Below are 9,464 nucleotides of genomic sequence, written 5' to 3'. Positions count from 1 at the left end.
ATAGCAGCATGAAGGCTAGGGTAAGATGTTCTCTGAGTAATTACGGATGCCACCCCAGTTCCTAGTCCAGCTAAGCCCACTAGGGCCCCGATTGTTACTGCTGTTATTATTTCTCTTTTAGGTTTTTGGGGCCAATAGCTTGCTGAAGACATCTTTATCATTATGTCTTCCTGAGAATGGTAGAGCAGTGGATGGATATGTTGTACCATGACACAAAAACTGTTAGTCCTAAAAAACTTCTAAGTGGACGCAGGAGGTTAGGCCAGTTGAACATGCCCACCAAACATCTTGGGGAGGAAATAGGTATCCTTCCTCTGGAATCCATTCTTGGGTCTGATTACATAAGTGAGTAAAGTTAGTTGGTACTCGTCCCACACATAATCCTTGTCCTATAACTGCTTGTAGAGTAAGTTTTGCTTCCTTCTGTTCCCACCTGCATGATTTACTTGTTTTAGCATTTGTTACATTCTGTACCACTCCAATACCCTCATAAAATGGAGGTCTCATGTCATAACACATCCAAGAAGAACTTATAATATCAGGACGGATCTGATTGGTCACATTGTAAGTTTGAACCAACAGCTGCCATAGGGAATCCTCTGGCAAAGGGATGTTCTCCCTAAGGGGGTCTCCCTTTTATGGAGGAGATGGGGTCACTATAACTCAGGGCTCATTCTGTTGTCTGCTTTGGGTTTTATGGCAGAGACTGATTTTAAAACTGTGTTTGGTCCCATTGCTGAAGGGGAATAACTGGCTGTGGCAATTGCTTGTAAGGTTATGAGAATGCCATCATGTGTCTCTCCCCATCTGTAAAATCTTAGTCCCCAACTCTTTCCTAATTTCCATACTAGGGCTTGTTTGCCCTTGTCTGTGAAAGAATATCCACTCTATCATCAGAGTCCTGTGGGACCCTAATTTGTTTCCATACAGGCATCCCATTAAACTGGATGGCCACAGGTTCTGGTTTGGTAAATGTAACAAGGTCTCCTCCCATTCCTTTGCATTTTCCTGAGGTATTTGTTTTGCAGTCACAGCTCTTACAGTAAAAGTCCTCTTGTCCTCCACAATTACTAGTCCTTCCTTCCCCTGGGCATACATACCAGTGTCTCCATCTACATTTCATAAGCCTAGGTCCTCCCCATACTCCATCAGAAAGCTGATACAAGTTAAATGTGAGCTTGTCTGGGAACCATAAGGACGGTCCCTCTTTCATGGCCAAAGGGAAACATTTATCTGTTACCACCCAATTTATGGGTGGTGGGGATTGCCGGCACTTACTACTATGCTAATACAATTTCCAAGTAAGGTATACATCAATAACCAATTCATGACTAAGTCTTTTTACAGGTCAATTTGAGCTTTAAAGCATTGTCTTTGGTGTGCGATACTTGCCACTCTGGGTCCTCGATGAGATCTGCTATGGGATCTGCAGGCTTCACAGGAGAATGGTGGATCCATGTAGCGATGCCGTCGACTTTGAGGGATGTCGGTGTCGTGAAGATGACTACATAAGTTCCTTTCCACCTCTGTTCCAGATTTTCCTGTCAGTGTCTTTTAACCAGGACCCAGTCACCAGGATGGAAGTGATGTGGGATTGGTGGAGGGCCTGACTCTTACAGTGCACTCAGTCTGGGCCAGATATAAAGATGGGCCCTCTGTAGGGCCCTGAGGGAGAACAAAAGTTCAGATTCATCATCTTCTCTAAGCAACTGTTCTGACTAGTTAGGAATCGTGGCAGGGGACACCCCAAATGCAATTTCATAAGGGGAAAGACCAATTTTAAAAAGGGAGTTGCATACCCTGCATAAGGCAAAGGGAAGGAGAGTTACCACCAGTCTCCATGGTCAATTTGGTCAGGGTCTCTTTTAGAGTTCTATGCATCCTTTCCATCTGTCCTGAACTTTGGGGTCTATAAGCACAATGCAATTTCCAATCTGTTCCAAGAGTACTTGCAAGTCCCTAACTTACCTTGGACACAAAAGCTGGTCCATTATCTGATCCTATCATAATAGGAAAGCCAAATCTGGGAAAGATCTCTTCTAATAACTTCTTAGCCACCACCTGCACCGTTTCATGCTTTGTAGGAAAGGATTCTACCCATCCTGAATAAGTATGAAAACTAACAGGTATTTATATTCATACTTTCCAAGTTTGAAGTCCACCTCCCAGTAAGTTCCTGGTCTATCTCCTCTAATTGGACTGCTTGTTCCTGTCTGGTTCTTCCTTGTATTTGTCAGTTGACATCCCTTACAGTCCCTGACAATCTGTTATATTTTAGCATGGCTATTTTTAATCCTAAGTCCAGTATTTCTCACCAGATCTTGCATCTTCCTTGCACTTATGTGGGTGCTTCGATGCAACTTAAGCAGTACTTTACTCCCTATCTGCTCTGGTAAGATAACGTTGCTCCTAGAATCTCTCCATTTAGGCATTGTGCCATCAGCAGTTGATCAATGCATTTCAAGTCCTCTATGGTGTATATTGGAGTGTCTGGAAGAGTTCTTGTACCGGGGTCTGGGAGGTTAATCATCATTATAGAGTCCCTTTGTAACGCCACCTCCTGGGCTGTTCTGTCGGCCAGGGTATTGCCTTTACTCACAGCATCTTTAGGTTTTTTATGTCTAGGGCAATGAACAATGGCTAACTTAGGCAGCCAAAGAGCAGTAATTAAAGCCAAGATTTCATCTTTATTTTTGATGCTTTTTCCTTCAGCTGTCAGTAATCATCTTTCGTTGTAAATAGCTCCGTGTACATGAGACATTGCAAATGCATGCCAACTGTCAATGTACACAATTAGTATTTTGTCCTTTCTAAGCGTTAGAGCTTAGGTCAGGGCTATTAACTTGGCTCTCTGGGTTGATGTGCCTACTGGTAGAGCTTCAGCCCAGACCACATCAGTCTCAGACACTACTGCCACTCCTGCATACATCTGCCCCTGATGAACAATGCTGCTTCCATCTGTAAACTACATGAGTTCAGCATCCAGCAACGGCTGGACCCTTAAGTCCTCTTGGATGCTATGGACTTGTGCCAGGATCTCTGAGCAGTTATGTAACAGCATGTTTAGGTCCGGATCTAGTAGCAGAGTTGCCAGGTGGAGAGCCGGGGGAGCCTGGAAATTCATTCTGAGAGGGTTGAGTAGCATTCCTTGATAATGGGTTAGTTGGACATTGCTGAGCTACTGATCTGGTGGTTGTTGTAGCACACCCTCAATAATGTGGGTGGTAGTCACATACAACTCCTGTCCCATGTTTAGTTTATCTGTGTATTTTACCATCAGAACAGTAGCCACTATCATTCTCAGACATGGTGGCCATCCTGATGTGACTGGTTTTCTCCACGGGCCCAAATATTGGGCTAGGACTCCTTTTGCTATCTCGTTATGTTCATCCACATATAAGTAAAAGGGTTTAGTGGCATCAGGGAATCCCAACACAGGGGCTGATAATAAGGCAGTTTTTATCTGTTCAAAGGCTCGTTCAGCTTCCTCTGTCCCCTGGAATCCACAGATGTCAAAAGCCGGCCGAACCCCAAAACTCCCTTACTTGGTGCTGTGACCGTGGTGTTAGAATTTTAAGGACAGTTTCTTTTCTGTCTTTTATGAGACATCGCTGCCCCCATTTCAATTAATAGCCCAAGTAAGTTACCTCCGATTTGAAGATTTGAGCTTTCTTGGCCGATGCTCTTTAACCAAGGTTTCCCAATATCTGGAGTAAATCTTCTGTTCCTTGGATGCAGTCTCTTTCAGTTTCACTAGCAATTAATAAGTCATCCACATATTGCAACAAAGTCAGACCAGGGTGGCTTCCCCTAAACTCACCCAAGTCCTCATGCAAAACTTTGTCAGAGTGTTGGTGAATTTTTGAACCCTTGAATGAGTCTTGTCCAGGTCCATTGACACCTCCTTTGACATCTGTCCACTCAAAGGCAAAGAGATCTTGACTTTTGGGCACCAAGGGTAGGCTGAAAAAGGCATCTTTTAAATCTAATACCATATACCACTGCCTATTTGGAGGCAGGGTGCTCAGGAGAGTGTAGGTGTTAGGTATGGAAGGGTGAATGTCCATTACCCTTTTAATAACTTCCTGTAAGTCCTGTACTGGCTTATATTCATTAGAGTTGGGTTTGCGGACTGGTAGCAGGGGAGTGTTCCATGCCGACTGGCAGGGTCGCAATATACCCAGTTCTAGCAGACGCCTAATGTGGGGTGTAATTCCCACCTGTGCCTCCATAGACATAGGGTACTGCTGAACTCTGACTGGGTCCGCCCCTGGTTGGACTTTTTTTTATTGTGAAAATACTGTACAGAGCGGTTACAATTACATGGGCAAGATAATGAGTACATTTCTTATCAAGCATTGTAGTCTCCTCCTTTGTTTCCCCTTCCCATCCCTTCCCATCCTCCCCCTGACCCCCAATCCTCCCCGCACACCCCTTCCCCCATCCGCACCAAAGTTGTAAAGTTCGTTTTCGACATAACGACTTGTATATCTCATTGTTGCAATGGGTCCACCTGTATCCCTATTTAAATGATTTGTTTTTCCCCTTCCCCTCCACAAATTATACCGACATTAAATACAGTGAAAGCATGGGTTATACTATGGGGGAGGGACATACAAAGCAACAAAGAAATAATGTTATAAATGGGTCAGAAACAATCGCAAGGAAAAAAGAAAACATTTGAATACATATCTTAGAGTTCCTTTCCCTAACATCACCTTATCTGACCTTTTCTGCTTTACTCAGACATATACTAGATTTTTGATGAAGAGAGTTGGTCTATGTTTCGCTAGTCCCACTCTACCAGTCTCTGCCCAAGCTTCAAGATGCCTTACCTGCCAATAGGTGATTTCTTGGTCAGGAGTCTGGGGTGGTTGGAGCAAGCGGGACTCATTTTCCAAACCCTGAGACAATACTTGTATTGGTCTTCCTTGAGCATCCTCCAACTGGGGCCTTCTGGATAGAAATGAATATGTGCCCTGACCTTGGTTAACAAGTCTCTTCCCAATAAGGGATAAGGGCTTTCTGGAATTAAGAAGAATGAGTGGGACACTCATCCCATCCCCAGGTCCATTGTTCTTTCAGTGGTCCATGACTCCTTGCACCCAAGAGGTTTTATTTGAGAGTTTTCCTTGGGGCTTTATTAAAGCCGAGTATTGAGCCTCGGTATCCACTAGAAATTTTACTGGAGTCCCATCCACTTTCAGCATTACCCTGGGTTCAGGGAGAGGAACTGAACCCTGACATCCCTAATCATTATTAGCAGTACTGTTAGCCATTAGTGTCGAGGTTCTATGGGGCTGCCACTGCTTTGTTCAAAGTTCCCTTTTCTTAAGACATTCTTTGGCGTAATGGACTATTTCTTGGCAATAAGTGCACTAATCTCTGCATAGACCTCGACTATTTGGGCGTCATAGGGTTTCCTTCCCTGTAATATCATGTATACTTTAGCGAAATTGGTAGGTTTGCAGGCTGCTGCCCTGAGATCCACCATTAGAGTCTGGCGATAGACCCGTAATCTCCCCCTACCTTCTGCTGTGTTGTAGTCCCAACCATCGCTTGGAGGCCTGGTTAATGGAAAAGATGTATTGATTAAATCAGGGTTAGCAGTAGGCTGCCTGTCATCCCCCGGGACCAGTTTCGTAGCCTCGGGTGGAATCCTTTCTCTTTCTTCTCTGTGGAACAAGACCCAAAGTAACTGATGGCAATCATCCCTGGTCGGCTTGGATTAACATTACACAATCTAGGAGAGAAATCAAATCTTTGGGATTATCTGAAAATATTGTATTTTGTGTTTTCCAATTATATGTCACTCGTGGAGAGGGCCAATACTGATGTCTGGGGTCTCTGGTTTGTCCAGTGATCCAATTTCTCTGAACAGCAGCATCCTGGTGGTGTCAGGGAGTCTCGGGCTGGCAGTTCTCTGAATGCGACCACGAGTTCTTCCAGCTAGCCCTTCCAAGTTGCTGCTGGCTCCTTGCTCCTCGTCTCCTGCCACCTTCCCTTTCTCCATGGGGGGTGGAGGAGGCAGAAGTGAAGGGTGCAGGGGGAAATCGGAGTCTAATGAGAGCAGAAATTCACTCCCTTCCTGTAAAATGGGATATAAGGAGGCTGATGCGGTAGTTGACATAACCTTTTCTAATGCTAAAATCTTGTTTTTATTGACAGAAAGAGGTAGAAAGGGCGACAGACACTTTGGAGGTTCCTGCACCAAATTCTGCCATACTAAAATATAGGGAATATGATCAGGGTACCCTGTGCTGTCTGGGAGAAAAGCCCTACGTTTAACCTTCCAAATGGTGTTTAGATCAAAAGTTTTTGGGGGGGCCATCCAACCTCAAAAGTAGACCTCTCTGACTTGCACAAAGAAAGTAATTTTTCTTTTTTCTACTACAACACCTAAATTGTTAGCTATTTCCTTAACATCTTTAAAATTAGCTGTCAGAAAGGTAAGAGGTGTACTTTGATTCTGACCCATTTCAGTGTGTATCAATCCATACACAAAACAAGAAAAACGGAGGAAGGCAAATACAAATGTCACAACATGAAACAACTGGTGCTTTCAGGGATTTAGGATATAACCACAACTCAGAGTGTCCCAAGGAGAAAAGTGTGGATTGTCTGGCCTGTTTAAGATCCCAAAGAGGTAGACAGAGACACTTGGTGATGTTTCAGCAGTGTCATCGCGTAAAAGACTACCCGACTCCAGCTTTGCTTCAAGTGGGCCAACTTTCTAAGCCAAATTTCACCCGTTGAGGCAGAAGACAAGAGCGTCTGAAAGAGAAAGCAATTATTGTTGGAAAAAGAACAGAACAAAGACTAACAATTTTAAATAGAGGCAAACAGGGTTTCCAGGCATGTGTTTCAGGACGAATATGAAAGAGTAAATGTTCCACAAAAGCCACAATACAGACAGACGCACAGACATTAAGACAAGACACATTAACAGCATGCTAGTAGTAGACTGTCAGACAGAAAATGCCGGAATACAGACAGGAAAAACCCCAAATGTCTTCACTAGTGGACTAGTCTACCTTATAAACTATCAAACAGAAAGTTCTAGACTACAGATGGGCCCAAATGTCCACACTAGTAGATAGTTTATCTTCCCCTAGCATCCGGGGAACGTCTCCTACTGGTCCCGTTGGCTGTCTCATAGCACGTCCTCCAGGACTTCTTGCCAACTCCAATATCCAACCTGCAAGCTACACAAATACCAGATAATTACAAAGGGACAATGCCTTAACTTACTGGCCGTTCTTTCCTACTCCTTGATCAGGTGTCTGGGTGAGCTTATGAGGGAGATCTCGGATGAGCCTCTATCTGTTGTACCTGGACTGGAGACGCTCCCTGAAGACCACCAGAGACCACAACCAATGCAAATAACAAAAGAGTTGTTTATTTGCATATTCGAGGTTGATCCTCAGTGCACTCAGTAACCGGTGATGCTAAGAAGTCCCGAGCATAGAATCAGCATAGTTTTTATACTATTGAACAAACAAATTTAAGGAAGTTTTACATGAGAAATTACATGATTGGTTAACATTTTAAGCAAACTAAGCTATACATATTTGATTGGCTAATATCATGATTGAAGTGTTATTGACGGGAATTGTCTGGCCACTGGGTCACTGTGTCCTGCATGGCCACCCAGTGTTTGGTCAATGCATCTGGGGAAAATTCCTGTGGCTTTCCAAAGAATTATTTATGTCTGAGTTGTCCAGTGATTGTTTTACTTTTTGTGTCATTTCTGGATCAAACCCATGGTTATTTTAATAATTCATATGTCACAAGATTTTTGCTAGCCTGTAATGAAGTTACTTAGGCCTTCAGTGTACTTCTTTAAGCCTTAGGCTCTTCACATTTCATATTATTACTGTCTCTTCATACAAGCCTAGAATCACTATTTCAAAGTAACACAAACAGAAAAACAAAAACAACCTGATAAAAAACCATCACAAATCTTAAATTATGTGAAAAAATCCACAATATAATAAATAAACCTGAGAAAGAGGAAAAACAATGGTAGAATAACAACACAAATTTACCCTAGCTCTCTTTAAGGAAACAGAGATTTAGAGTCCTAGAAGGCACTCCAATTCTAATGGTTCACACCAAGTCAGCTATAATTATATATAGATATAAAATTCAAAGGAAGATTTTATACTGTCTTCACAAGAAAACAGATATCTATGAAAAGTACCCAGCTAGGCAGGTGACTGTTGTGACTGTTTTGGCCAGTATATTCAAAAGCACAACTGCAATGTGGAAACAAAAGTAGCAAATGGGGACAAAATCATGAACAGAGAATCACATCTAAACAGAGATACAATTCACCTTACCACTGGATAGTCAGAACTGACACTGGAACCACAAGTATTAACATAACATCTCACCACAACTGATCTCTTCTCCTACAATTAATGGTCTAGACAAAAACCTAATTCCAGGAAAAGGAATCACAACAGACTACCAAAGCAACACCTGGTAAAAGACAGATTATTTATAAAGGATATACAGTTAGAATAAATACAGATTTGTTAGCTGATATGGTTAAAAGGACAGCCTGGCATGATATATGACACACATTAAAGGCAAATAACTACCAACCGTGATTGATTTTGGCTACCAAGCCAAAATCTCCTTCACATTTAAAGAATATATAGAATTATTTCATGACGAAAAAAACTTGAAAAAATGTATCTCCATCCAATCAGCAGGATAGAAGTTAATCAAATATATCATACATAGAGAAGATCAAGAAGAACAGGAACTGGTTATATAAAATGCTCCCTACCAGAGAACAAGGTAAATATATTAAGAGTAGATGAGGCACAGCTCCTAACAACAGGTGCATAACAAAACAGGACTCATCAGATATTTCAAAATCTTAACTCTCGATATCAAAGGACTTAAATTTCCAATTAGAAAACATAGATTAGATAGTAGTATCAAAAAACAAGACACATCCATCTAGTATCTACAAGAGACACATTTTATTGACAAAAACAAACACATACGCAAACTGAAAGGCTGGAAGGAAAAATTTAAAGCAAATGGACACCAGAAACAGGCCACAGTAAAATTACTAACATAAAATGAAATAGAATTCAAATTTAAATTACTAGGAAGAGACATATTGATAAAGGCAACTCTCCATTATGAGGATATAACTAGTCTAAATATAATGCCCAGAATCCTGGAGCACCCCACTTGATCAATCAAATACTACTTAACCTAAAAACACATCTCAACACATCATTGTTATCCCTGGATAGGTCATCCAGGAAAACCTCAACCAAGAAACTGCAGTCCTAAATAACTACATTGACTGCTAGCCCTAATAGACATCTACAGAATATACATTCAGCGTCAATATAAACATTCTTCTCAGCAGCTTTGGAAGAGTCTCCACAATAGAACATATTCTATGTTACATAGAAATTCTATCCAAATTGAAAGAA

The sequence above is a fragment of the Dipodomys spectabilis genome, unplaced genomic scaffold, assembly GCF_019054845.1.
Source record: "Dipodomys spectabilis isolate Male_0828 unplaced genomic scaffold, ASM1905484v1 ptg000149l, whole genome shotgun sequence".
NCBI lineage: Eukaryota > Metazoa > Chordata > Mammalia > Rodentia > Heteromyidae > Dipodomys > Dipodomys spectabilis.
This window is presented reverse-complemented; position numbering follows the sequence as displayed.